This window comes from Colobus angolensis, unplaced genomic scaffold (genome assembly GCF_000951035.1).
Source record: "Colobus angolensis palliatus isolate OR3802 unplaced genomic scaffold, Cang.pa_1.0 Scaffold86, whole genome shotgun sequence".
Lineage (NCBI taxonomy): Eukaryota > Metazoa > Chordata > Mammalia > Primates > Cercopithecidae > Colobus > Colobus angolensis.
Window position 1 is genome coordinate 2532165 of NW_012122487.1, and position 14526 is coordinate 2546690.

The following is a 14526-nucleotide window of genomic DNA, read 5'->3' on the forward strand; positions in this document are numbered from 1 at the left end:
TAATAGTAAAGAGATTTACATCAAATTTGAGAAACTGACTTTATCTTCATTCAGGCTGACAAGCCATTTAGGGGATTAGAGGGGACTGCTTTGTCTCTTGTCAGCCCAAGACTGATTTTAGGTGTGGAAGCATCAGTCCCAGATGGGCTGGGATGGCAGTAGAACTGTAGAACTTTCTTTTTTTTTTTTTTTTTTTTTTTTTTTTTTTTTTTGAGACGGAGTCTCGCTCTGTCGCCCGGGCTGGAGTGCAGTGGCCGGATCTCAGCTCACTGCAAGCCCCACCTCCCGGGTTTATGCCATTCTCCTGCCTCAGCCTCCCCAGTAGCTGGGACTACAGGGGCCCGCCACTTCGCCTGGCTAGTGTTTTGTATTTTTTTAGTAGAGACGGCGTTTCACCGTGTTAGCCAGGATGGTCTCGATCTCCTGACCTCGTGATCCACCCGTCTCGGCCTCCCAAAGTGCTGGGATTACAGGCTTGAGCCACTGCGCCCGGCCGGCAGTAGAACTTTCTAATGGCCGTACTTGGATTGGACTAATCTGTTCCCTTGTTGTGGCATAGATACTCATTTTTATTTAAAATAATGGCCTTATACCTTCTCCAGTGTATAGAAAGGGTCAAGAGCAGCACCAGGCCCTGCTGAAGCACACTCACCCAGGGGTGCACTGCACCACATGGTTTTCCCCAATACCCTGTCTCTCCAATTTATGGCCCCATTTTGATATGCAAGGAAACCTGGAGAGAGATGACAGATAACCAAGCCTGACCCCCAGACCTCTCTGGTTGGTAACTCAGGGAAATAAGTCTCCAAAACTAGTGGTCTTGTTTTATTCTGATTAGTGGAGCAACTAAGGGTATTTTATTGGTTTCCTTGCCAGGGATACCACCCAAATAGAAAACACAGAGCACATTTCAAAGCTTCTGCTTTCTCTGCCAGGTAATAGTATCCATACCTTCCTGTTTATGCGGTCCCCTTCTGTAGAGGTGCTTCCAATTTTTTCCAGAGGTTGTTAAATTGCCTTTGACTCTGGGCTTAGCCTCTTGGTCTTAATTTCCCCTTAATTAAAGAAGGGTAACCAATGTGGTCCCTAGGAGCTAGTGAGAGAAATATACGGCACAAACCAAAAAACACTCTGATAATGATAACTGGGCCCTATGGCTCTTAAATAACAGCACAAATAGTCTACCACCTGAATGAGAAGGCTCCTTGAGTCCACTTTTATAACAATTCAGGGTGACTACTGGGGTATGGGTAATCCGCACGGAACAGGAGGTGCCCACAGGGAGTGGGAGATAGGTGGCGAGTAAAGACAAAGTTATTTGCTCATTTTCCCCTTTTAATCATGTCTCCCACCCCATGCAGTCCCCACCACAGAGTTCTGAAGCTTCAAAAGGGTAGAAAAGGATAAATCCAGGCCATTAAAAGAAAATAATCAAAGCTATTGAAAAGATAAAACAAATGAGTTGCACTAAAAGGGCCGTCTGTGCAAGTAATAAGGTTGAAATACTGATACTGATTTCCTAGCCGAACAGCATTCCTCACACATGTGGTTTGTGTATCCGTGTCTGGGTGGGTGGTCTGGTGAGAAGTGCTAAACGCAGCAAGATGGCTTAGTTTTTGAGCAGTGGAGGGAAACTCTGGGACAGGCTCAGCCCGTGGCATCTATAGTCCCTGCAACATAAAGAGGCTTTCCTTTTGCTTTGTTCCAGGATAGAAAGTTTTAACTTGGCTTATTCATTTAAATGTGAGTCTCTATTCTGCACAGAACCAATCAGAGGGTAGGAGTGTGTGTGTGTGTGTGTGTGTGTGTGTGTGTGTGTGTGTGTGTGTAAGAACCTTCTTGTCTCTCACCGCCCCAGCCCTAGGGGATGGGATGTGTGGCATAGAATGTATAACCCTTCATTTGTTGGAATGTATTCCCTGGGTGCTAAGCACCTATTAACATCTCTTTTGAAAGGGACGCTGTTTTAAGTAACACCTCAGTTTAGCTAGGACAGGAAATAGCATTAAATTAAAGGTACATATGAATATGGTCCACAAACAATCCAAATAAAGGTAGACCCCCCCCCAAAGCACATTTATACTAATGAGAATGCCAAATGAAGCACACTCAGTTCAAAGGGGGAGACTTGTTAAGGGAAGCTTCTTTCATTCAGGAAACATGATGCCCAGCGATAGCTTTTGAGAGACACAAATCATTGCCAACTCACATCTGAAGACAGGCTGCTTCATGAATATCCCTCAGAATTGTTAGATGTCAGGAGTTTTGACTTTAAATCAATTGGGGGATAAATCATTGTTTTCCAAATTACAATATTTGCTTGTTTCTATGTTTATTATCTGTCTCTGCCACTAGAACAGAAGTGCCTGAGGCTAAGAACTTTGTTTTGTTCACTGCTGATTCCAGGACCTAGAACAAGTCTAAGACATACGAGACACCTGTATTTATCAAATGAAAATGTGGGAGCATTTTGTGGAACATGAACCTCTTTTGACATTTCATGAGAAATGGTTTTGCATTTAAGTTTGGAAACATTGCCCAGTATATGACCCTCTTGGCAATTCATGACATGCTAAAATATTAAATCTTTGGAAAGCCACATGTTCTACCAATAGTCAAACTTGTTTAACTTTATTTAATGCAATATTTCCTAAACTGTATGTAACACAATAGTAGTTATGCAAGATAGTAATAGCGGTTTGGCATTTAAAATAATGTTTCTTTATCAAAATAGTTTTTAAACTATATTTCATTCTTCAAGGTTTATAACATAGTTTGGGTAGCACAGTTTCAGAGAAGGACAGCACAGCTATTACTATCTCTAGAAGTGGGTTTCTGGATTAGCTAATCATGTAACTTTTTGACCAAACTGGATTTTTTTTTTTTTTTTTTTAAATACAGGATTTCTCTATGTTGCCAGGGCTGTGGTTCAGTTGCTATTCACAGGCACGTCATAACATGCTATGGCCTTGAACTCCTAGGCTTAAGTGAACCTTCCACCTTGGTCTCAGAAGTAGTTGGGACTACAGGTCCATACCATCAGATCTAGCAAACTGGAATACTTTTGAGAAGGAAATGGGACACTATTAATAATCATCCCAGGACAACATGAATAAATCAAAGCTGTCTTTGGCAAATCAGGGCATGTGGTCACTGTAGCTTCGAGGAAAACACTTTGGGACATGTGGAACTGAAAGTATACCTTCAGATTTCTCTTTCCATCACTTTTATCATATGCACTTACCATGCATATGATAAAAGGTGTTTGGTTGGGCTGTGTAGGGTAGAAAAAAATATTTCCTCACCCATTGCAAGGTTCATGGCTGACACCCCTATATTAAAGATAGATTAACAAGAGAGAAGCAGAGCAGATTCATTGAACCAAAGTTTTATGTGACATGGGAGCCATCGGAAATGAAGGTCCAAGAGACCCAGAGGAAGCTCCATTTTTATGCTTAACTTTGATGAATGGACAGTCATGCGGAAGTATCCATAAAGGAGGTATGACATAATGGTAATAAACTGGGGGCACTTAGCAAGGCCTGATTGTTCAGATTCTTCTGGCCTCTCCTGGGTATAGGGCAGGACTCCTTTGGAATGAAGATCTTTTTGACCTCCTTTCAGGTGAGATAAGTCAGAATTTTTTTTTTTTTTTTTGAGGAGTCTCGCCTTGTTGACCAGGCTGGAGTGCCAATGGCCTGATCTTGGCTCACTGCAACCTCTGCCTCCTGGATTCAAGTGATTCTCCTGCCTCAGCCTTCTGAGTAGCTGGGATTACAGGCATCTGCCACCATGCCCAGCTAATTTTTTGTATCTTTGGTAGAGATGGGGTTTCACCATGTTGGCCAGGCTGGTCTTGAACTGCTGACCTCAGGTGATCTGCCTGCCTCAGCCTCCCAAAGTGCTGGGATTACAAGCGTGAGCCACCATGTCCAGCCCAGAAAATTTTTTAAATGATCAATCTTCATGGGAGAAATGTGGGGAAAAGAGTGATCTTTCTGCTTCTGAGTTTTGTCAGTTTCCTTCAGTTTAAAATACTCAGTGTACCAAGGTGCCATATTTTGGGATATTGTGTTCTGAACCTTGACAGCTGCTGTTTTGTGGTAACAATTGAGAATCTCCCTCATAGTAAGGGTAGGCCCACAGGATCCAGGGTTTAAAGGGCGTTATCAGTGTTGCTGAAGAGGCTTTGCCGTTGATGTGGTCTCCAAGCCAGCCCTTCCTTCCTCACCCCCGACCTTGTGTTAGCCTATCAGTTGAATAGGTGAATAGGCTCATATTGAACTAAGTCCTGCATGCAAGGGCGCATTCCATATTTGGGGTCTCTGGCCCCATTTCCTGAGCCTGTTGCACGTTGAGGTTGTGTTTGTTTTCCTCACACCTGACACCTTTGTTTGAGATGCTACCTCTTCATTGTCACCTGCCGAGTCACTCTGGCTGCCGCTGCCACGTCCTGGTGGAATTGCTCAGCTGGCAGGTCCTCTTCCTGTTAGAGCATGTTCTGGAATTTTGTAGGTTCTCACTCTGTCTCCAAGTCCTACTACCTGATACCCTTTGATATTTTGGTGATTTCAAGTTGTATGGGCACAATTCCTAGCATAGACCAAATGCTCAAAAAATGATGAACCAATGAAATAAATGGCTGTAAATAAATATCTTCCTTGGCTTGCAAGTAGGTTGCTACCTTGATGCCAATTCTCTGCTGCCTCTTTCCTTAAAAGTATGTCTTATTCTGCTACTACATGAAAGGTAGTATAACATTAGAGGCAGAAAGGTTTGGTTTTGAATGCCAGGTCTGTCACTCCTAGCCATATAACCTTAAAACAGCACACTTTCCCAGACTTTGGTTTTCTCATTTGTGAGATGAGATGAACAACGGACCTCTATTTAAGGCGATTGTTAAAATTAGAAGTTTGTTGCACACTTAGCACACTGTGCCTGGTCCACAGTAAAGTGCTTAATAAATGGTAGTTATGATGCTGTTGGAGTCTGATGAGACAATTCTCTCAGTGAATTCTCTATTCTCTTGGTGGTGGATAATTTTGCCAATATGTAGTATTACACTGGTGCTGTTTGCCATTCAGCCCCAAGTGTCTTCAGCCCGTTGTGATCATTGCCCTTCCTCAGGTGCACATTCTTGCAGGGCAGTCATCAGCTGTGTAACTGACTGCTGCTCTTTCAAAGCTGTTTTCAGCCCATTAGAATGAAAGGGAGCCAGGTCTCTTGACTCAGAGCTGGGCCACATAGAACAGATAAGAGTTGAACACATTTCCACCTGATGAGCTCAATTAGAGGTAACACTGGTGAAACTGAGGTCATAGGTTCAAGCCCCTTGTGAACCCACTGGTTTGCCCCCTGGCACGACTACACACTTCCTGAGCCTATACAAACATGTCATGAATGGTGTCCTGGATCACAGGAAGGACAGTGTGAGAGCATGCCCTTTCACACATGGTTGCGTAGTGCCTTCTGGAGAAGTGTGGGTATACAGTATGAGCATCACTGTCATCTTTACGCAGCAGTGGCTTACCACTTTGGCGAGTGGTATTTGTGTGGGAAGCCATTCTCTAGAGAGGGTTGGGCATTCACCTGGAGTAAGCCCAAGTTGTGATCTTGGTTAGCCAGACATTCTGCTGATTTATTTACCATGTACAAGACCTTAGAATGATGTCACTTTTTCTTAAGGAACATATGCCACATAGAAATGGCCATTGTTATTGTATAGTCTGTGATTTGATTTATAGCAAGCATCTCAGTAACCTTTGTTCCACCGTTATACTCTTAAAAGCCACACCACAGTTTTGAAAGGGATATGGCTGGCCACATCATCTTATAGAGGATACAAATGTAGCCCTTTGCTATGTTGAAATGCAAAGAAAAACTAATTTAGTCACTATTACTCTCCAAATTATTTTTTTCTCTTAAATATTGTATGATATGTTAGTTTCCTATTCATGTAACAAATTGCCATAAACTTTGTGGCTTAACACAAATTTATTATCTTACAACTTCAGGGGTCAGAAGTGTAAAGTGAGTTTCACTGGGTTAAAATCAAACTGTCAACAAGGCTGCATTTCTTCCAGTGTCTTTTCCAGGGGGAGAATCCATTTCTCTACCTTTCTCATCTTCTAGAGGCCACCTGCATTCCTTGGTTCATGGCCCCTTCCTCTATCTTCAAAGCTAGAAACATAGCTTCTTCCACTCTCTCTGACTCTGAACTGTGTCTGTCTTCCATCATTTTTTTTTTTTTTCTTCTGAGGCAGGGTCTCGCTCTGTCACCCAGGTTAGAATGCAGTGGCATGATCATAGCTCACTATAGTCTTGAATCCCTGGACTCAAGCAATCCTCCCACCTCAGCCTTCCTAGTAGCTGGGACTATAAGCATGCACCACCATTCCCTGCGAATTTATTTTTTGTAGATACAGGGTCTTGCCATGTTACCCAAGCTGGTCTTGAACTTCTGGCCTCAAGCCATTCTCCTGCCTTGGCCTTCCAAAGTGCTGGGATTGCAGGCCATGAGCCACCACGTCCAGTCTTTCTTTCATCTTCGACTGAAACTTGAATTACCTTGGGACCACCCAGATAATCTAGGAACATTTCCCTAGCTCAAAATCCTTAACTTTGCTCATTTGCCAGGTACTGTAACATATTCACAGGTTCTAGGGACTAAAAAGTAGTCATCTTTGGGGAACCATTTTTATGCCCCACAGATAGGAAGGGGCCAGCTTTGAAATCTCCATCCTTCAGAATGTTTAAAGTCTATTTAAATATCTAAGCAGAACTTATTTGGCCCACATTAAACCAATTTGCTACTAGTTCCAGTTATTCATAGTACAGTTATTCATAGTATCATAATTTATGATGATGACTATGGTGGCAATTTCTTCAGAAGTTGGAGACAAATCCACAGTGAGACATCTTAAAAGACTCATGCTTTATCCATGGTAATGGGAGTCATTCATGAGATATTTACTGAGTGCCTACCATGTGCCGACCATTATCCTGAGGACCTTGTGAAAATGTAGCTGCTGTGTGTGGAGTATTTCCTTTCCATTTTGCTGGCAGTAGAATCTCTTCACTCCTGAGCAACAATGTCATCATGTAGTTAGAACTTCTTTGAAGCTATATGGAAATCCTTAACTGGGAGACAGACTGAACACCGTTTCTGGGCTCCCAGCCTCCTTATTCCCATTACAGAAGGGACACTTTCTAATTTGATCTGAATTTCACAGGCTTTTTAGAGAGACCTGAATCAATGGTTCAATTTAAAGTTATGCACAGGGAGCAGCCTGGAGCACCAGCCCAGCCATGTGTGCCCCAAAGTCGATGTATAGTTGCTTTTTGCTGCTCTGGTTTGGAGAATAAAGATTAAAAGCTGATGACCCCAGCTTCATCTTAAAACACTTAATTCAGTGTTTTCCATATGCTGAACTGTGGTCTGTTTTCATCACCTAAGGAGCTTTTACAAACTACTCCTCTGTAAGAGGTTCTGAGTCAGTTGTTTTGCATGAGGCCTTGAATACTGGTATTTTCAAATGCTCCCGAGATTATTCTAATATGCAGTCAAGGTGGGAGTGTAAAAAACAAAGTCCTGGTTCCCACTGCCAGGGATCCTTAGTCAGTAAGTCCTACTGAACTGTGAACGTTCCTCTGCTGATTCTAGTGTGCAGCTATGTTTAGGGGTTACCATCCTAGCAACAATCTTTTGGCATTTTTAGCTATCAGGATTCTGTTTTCCTTGTGGCAAATGTAGATTCCTGAGGGCTGTCTCCATTCCAGGCTTTCTGACCCAGACTCTGGGGGCTGTGCCTAGAAAGCTGCAAGCTTAACACACATGCTTCAGGTCATTCTTATCAGGGAGTTGTAGGAAACACTGTGTAGTGGAGCACTACAAAGAACTTAGAGCTGTGCCTTTACTTACTTAGAGCAAACCCGCATTCTCAGTTCCAGCATTTGGCTGATTTTCCCTTATGGCCAGTATTCCTGAGGCTGGGTTGGGAGTGTATGAAGGACAAGGTTATACACTGGTGGTATGGAATGTTTTCGTCCCTGAGTGATTCTCGTGAGGCTTTCTGTGTGTTGATGGCTGCCTGGACAGCAGATGGAGTTCCCTGTTAGGTTGTCTGGTAAGTTATCAATAAAAAAAGATGAAGAAGTTCTCTAAAGCACTGTATATAAGAAAGAGTCAAATCAAATGCAACTCAATCTGGATAAAAGTAAACCAGAAGAATGCACCAGTCAAATTTTCTCTGAGGAAGACAACTATGGGCACTGAAAGCTTTAGTCTGTCCTGATTCAGCAAACCCACACCAAGTATAAATTTTTCAAGTTTCTTTTACATAATCAAATTTGTAGCAATTCTAGTATAAGAAAACTGTTTATTCTGTTTCAGTGTTGCCTTTTTAATTTAAAAATATGTATATATACTTTGAAATGTACAGAAAATAGAAAAAAATAGCACATTGAACACCCATATACACACCAGTTAGATTCATTAACATTTTGCCGTATAGGCTTCATGCGCATTTTGCAAAACCATTTGAAAACATTTTAAGGGACACTATAACACCTCATTCCTAAATGAGTATGCAAATGAAGGCATTCTTTTATAAACTACAACATCCTTCTCACAGCTCATAAAATTAGCAACAATGGTCTAATATTCAAAATCTAGTCCATATTCAAATTTTCTCAGCCCCTTAGGTTTAATCAAAGATTCCACATTGCATTAGGTTATGATGTCTCTTAAGTAACTTTAGAAGAGTTACCCTTTCCACTTTTTTTTTTTTTTCAACACTGATATTTTGAAACAATGAGGCCAGTTATCTTCTACAACATTCTATATTCTGGATCTGTCTGATCATTTCTTTAGTGGTGTCATTTAACTTGTTGCTGTATCCCCAGCATTTCCTGCAAACAGGAAATTAGATCTAAAGGCTTGACTAAATTTCAGTTAAAGTTTTTTGCCAGAGCACTTCATAGGTCATAGCGTGTACAGTGCAGTATGCATAGGTCATACTGCATCACAGATCAGAAAACATGTCTGTTTTTTTCTGACTACTAGTGATGTAAAATTTTATCAGAGCCTAAGGAACTCTTTATTGTAAAAGTATATTTTTTCCACACAACCAACCAGTAAGTTTTTGGTGAGGTAATACTTTGATACCATGAGAATTCTAGTAGGGATGTAGCTCAATCTTTTATCTAATAGTTTTAGTATCAAAATGTCTTTAATACTGTTTTACATTAACCCTTTTCAACTTTTTAACATTTTAAATTTAAAAATATTCAAAAACATTTGTTTGCCACAAACCATAAAGTTTTACAAAAGTAAGATTCACTTTTATAATAATGGCATATTTACTCATTAATTGGAATGTGAGCACCCTCTCTCTTTTTAATTTTGCCCCAACCCTGTATAATAGCCAGTATGCTAGCCACTCGTGGACCAAGAGATTAGCATACTTCCTAAAGCATTAATACCATAAAGAAAATCTAGACATGTGGGAGGTGGTAGGGGAAGTTTTGGTGGCCCAGAAGGAAATGGAGGCAGCAAGCATGATAGGAAGTGGGGTGGTGTGGGTGGTGGGCTATTGAATTTTAGACCTGACCTGACTTTCCTGGTCCCAGAATTCCACGGAGCAGCACTCAATCTTGACTTTTGTTTTCCTTCTCTTGAGCACTCTGTCCTATATTATTAGCTACAGAGGTTGAAGAAAGTAGATCAGACAGATCTGCTCCTCTCTATTTCCATATCCAGTGTAAACCACAACACAGCTTTCTCTCTTCATATCAATTGAAGAAATGGTAGCTGGGTAAATGCAGCTGTCCTCTGACCAAATGGCAGAACATTTGTCCCGAACTTTCTACTACTTCAAGAAAGTTGCAGTGTTCTTTTCTTGGCTTTTATTCTTCTTAGTAGGTTTTCTACTAGGCATGCTTTTTGGTTTATCTGAAATTTTGCAAATGTCATCAATCTTTAGAGCCTGTTTAAATGAAGCTACAGCTTTATTATCCACTTTTATCAGTGCTGTAGCATCCCAAATGTCAGAATCATCACTCTGGCCTGTGCTGCACTAGAACTACACCAAATCTTCCTGCTCCAGGATGCCACAGCCACTGCTGGCACTGCCATTGCCATCATAAGCCTACTGCCAGTTTTACCTTTCAACGAATGCATTATTTCCTACATACTTACTAACCACAGTCAAAAATTGTTTCCCTGAGATGATATGGCCTTCTCCTTTGGTGGCATATATTAACTTTGTTAGTCTCAATATGACTCACAGTTTGGATTTTCAGGTTCAAGAATGTTTGTGCAGATTCATCCAAGACCTTCCTACAGGTGATTTTTTTCAGCACATTTTACTTAGTCAAATCATCGAACTATTGATCATGTCCCCACACCTAACCGATTTATAAAATTCAAATCCATCTGCCCTGTAAGGATTCTCCATAGTCTTGATTACAGAGTTGATTTATGACCTAAAGAAAGAGAGATTTTCGCTTAGCTTTTGGAAATATTCCCTTCTGTAGATCAAAGATGCTGGTGATTTTCAGTAAGTTGATTGAGCAGGAATAGAACTTTTTAAGTCATCCTAGTTTTATAGGATTCAAGGCATTTCTTTTCCAAGGCTGATTATTAATTTTGCATTGAAATCCCTCACAACAATAAGCCTGTTGCATAGAAACAAACTTTTGATGAATCATCAAATCATCAAATATTTTCTCTTTCTTCAAAATGAAGGGCATCCATGCTAAGTTACTTCTGATTTAAAGGTGTTTTACAAGGATCACCAAACATCTCCACTTGATGTCTATACTTTGTAAGAAAGACATTTTCTCTGATAAAGTATAATTGCTGCCTTCTCTGAGCATTTCTTTATGTAAAATGTGATTGGTTTCACCCCTTGAGTGATCCCTAAGTTGATTTAACTCTGGGTCAGTTTGTCAATTTTAGTTGATAACAAATGGGGAGGGAGCCAGATTTCCTGAAGGGCATAAAAATAAGATATTCATTTTAAAATCCCCTCCTCTTTCTCTTTGAACTGATTTGATACACCAGGAAGGTGAGGAGAACTGATATATAGGATGGAAACCTGAATAATTTTGACAAACCATGTAGAAGCCTTTCTTTTGTTTTAATGGAGGAATTTTGAGGATGAACCCAATTGGGAGGTGTAGGCAAATTCATAATTCCTTGGAATTTTCTTGCTTGTCTGATGGCAAACTTAGGATGAAATGTAATCCTCCATTGTGACAAATATGCCTGCTGTTTGGCAGATGTGCTTTTTCATTCTTCCATGTGGCTTTTAATTTTGTGTGCTTCCTGAATGTAGGTCCTTTTGTTGTATACTACCTATTATTTCAATAGTGTGGTATAAATTACAGTTAAGCCAATAAATAATTGTTTCTCCTCCTGGCAGGTCCATCCCACAGTTATTCTTTCGTTAGTTGTTGACTGAAGTGATTTGCCAGACTGCGATCTAGCTCTGAGGATCCCAAGTTGAAGAAGAGGCTCAATACAGAGCTTACAGCTAGAGAGGTATTAGACAAAGAAACCAAAGGTTATGAGACAGGTGGACTTGTGGAATAAGAGAGTTGAGAGGACAGTGTAAGGATTTGAATAGAGTTCTACAGAGCACCAAAGATGCTTGTAAGCGAACCCGTACAGGAAGGCATTCTAGGCAGAGGGAAGAGTATGGACAAAGGGAAAAGCATACAGCATTTGGGGCAACTACATGTAGTTTGGTGTGACTTAAAGATGGAGTGCAAGTGGTAGGAAATTAGGAGATAAAATTGAAGAAATAGGCAGAGGCCACATGATGTCAGACCTTGTTGCTAGGGTAAGGAACTTGTGCTTGATTTAGTGGATAAATGGGCAGCTATAGTGGGGGTGGAGGTTGGAATAGCATGAACAGCTTTGCATTGTGAAGTAGGATCCCATACTTCTCCTCCAGAGAGTATCTACTGTAAGTATCCTATGATCCCAAGCTTTGGACACATTTAACACTAATCTTTGCATGTGTATCTCACTAAGTTTTCATTACAGTTTTAATATATTGTGTTAGCTATTGCTGTGTAACAAATTGCCCTCAAAAGCTAGCAGCTTAAAACAATACATATTTATTATGTCACAGTTTCTGTGTAATCTAGATATGGCTTGGCTACATCTTGCAGCTCAGGGCCTCTCCCATGGATGCAACCAAGATACTGGCCAGGTAATCTCAAGGTTTAACTGGGGCATGGTGTTTCCAAGTTCACTTAGTGATTGTTGGCAGGATTCAGTTTTTTTCATGGGATGCTGGATTGAGGGCCCCAGTTCCTTGCTGGCAGTTGGCTGAAGGACACCCTCAGTTTCTTGCCACCTGGGCTTCCCAAACTGCCAGATTGCTTTATTAAAGCCAGTAAGAAAGAGAGTCTGCTGGCCGGGTGTGGTGGCTCACACCTGTAATCTCAGTACTTTGGGAGGCTGAGGCGGGCAGATAACGAGGTCAAGAGATGGAGGCCATCCTAGCCAACATGGTGAAACCCCGTTTCTGCTAAAAATATAAAAATTGGGTGTGTGTGGTGGTACCTGCCTGTAGTCCCAGCTTCTTGGGAGGCTGAGGCAGGAGAATCACTTGAACCTGGGAGATAGAGGTTGCAGTGAGCCGAGATCATGCCACTGCATTCCAGTCTGGTGACAGAGCAAGACTCCATCTCAAAAAAAAAAAAAAAAAAAAAAAGTCTGCTAGCAAGGTGGAAGTCATAGTCTTTTATAACCTAATCATGGAAATAACACCCCATCACTTTTGCCATGTTGTATTCATTGGAAGCTAGTCACGATGTCCCACACTCACTCACGTCGAGGTTCCCTGTGTTGCCATGGCAGTAGGAGGAATCTAGAATGTCATCTGGATGGCTGTCCACTTTGAAGACTGGCCTTCCTCCCATTAGGAGTTTGGTGGTTGGATAAGGAATTATATTGTTTCTTGAACCAAAAGTTTTTGGGTACCTGAAGACACTTCCTGATATCCCAGACAGCTGGACAAACCCAAGGAAGCAGGGACACTTGTGGAAATTTTGTTCCTCAGTGGGGCTTCACTTTCCCCACTGAAGGGAAATACGGCAGAGCTTTGAGGCCTGCATGAGGCAAAAAGAAGAGATTATATAGAGGAAAAGTCTCAGCTGGAATTTTTTTTAGACTGCCTGTTTATGGCTTCACCAATTCAACTTTCTGGTTTGTAAATCATGGCCATTTGTCTTTCCCTTGGGGATGGTTTTGTTGTTGTTATTGTTTTGTTTTGTTTTTATTTTTGTTTTTGAGACAGGGTCTCATTCTTTTGCCCAGGCTGGAGTGCAATGGCATGATCTCAACTCATTACAACCTCTGCCTCCCTGGTTCAAGCAATTCTCCTGCCTCAGTCTCTTGAGTAGCTGAGACTATAGGCACCCACCACCACACCTGGATAAGTTTTGTATTTTTAGTACAGATGGGGTTGTAATACAGGGTTTCACCATGCTGGCCAGGCTTGGTCTCAAACTCCTGACCTCAAGTGACCTGCCCACCTCAGCCTCCCAAAGTGTTACGATTACGGGTGGGAGCCACCGTGCCTGGCCTCTGGGATGTTTTTAATGGCTGGAGAGCAACCCACCTCCTGACTGGCTGTTTGGAGGATACATTCCAACAACACATATTCCCTCCCAGCACTGAGGTGGCAGATTCTGCTCTTATAACAGGATATTCCATGCAACTATATACTTCATTTGTAAAACTTTCCATTGGGATTATGACTTTCTTTCAGATGTAGCTGACCCTCCCCTGGCACTGTTTTCATACAACTGTGTGTCATTGCCTGGCTCAGAAAAGATGCCACCATCCAAATCTGCTCTTACAGACTAACATTTCGTTTCCAAAGATATTTATCAATTCAATAACATTTATCGAATTCCGACTATAGGTCATTTGTGGTGCTAATCAGGGAGAATATAGCACAGTATCTACCCTCTAGGAGTTTACAGACTAGTGTATTTGAAGTTGATTTGTGTCATTTTATATAATCTTTTCTGTTACACAAACATTTCATCTAGTAAATGGTTCCAAGATACTTACAAATATTAATAGCAGTGTCACATTGTTCCCCAAAATGTTGAAAAATTTATGTGATCTTATCTGTCTTGCACTTTAATGCTATGGTGTATATTTAATAAAGGATTGAATTTGGTCAATGTCAAGAGTGAGGTGAGGAGAACCTACATGAGTGAGTTTGGAGTAAGTTCGGAGGAGTGTGAGTGTGCATAGCAGACTCCAGACCCAGCTTCCCGGTGATTTCTTGTTCATCTTGTTCCATCTCAGCTTCCCATTTTGGTCAAATCACCCCCAACTGAATGATCGTGGCAAAAACATTTCCCAAAAAGGCATTTTGAAGTTGGGAATAGCGGTTGGTGAACCCATAGTACTATTTGTACTTACTGGCTCTAAGACCTTAGCTAACCTCCCTAAACCTGTTTCTCAACTGTAAAATGGAGATAAGAAGAATACTT

The 14526-nt window shown here is 41.3% G+C and overlaps 1 pseudogene; it reads right to left on the minus strand.

The window, feature by feature from the left end:
• Positions 1–5110: 5110 nt before the first annotated feature.
• On the minus strand, positions 5111–12936 carry LOC105503503 (annotated as a pseudogene).
• Between the last annotated feature and the right edge of the window lie 1590 nt (positions 12937–14526).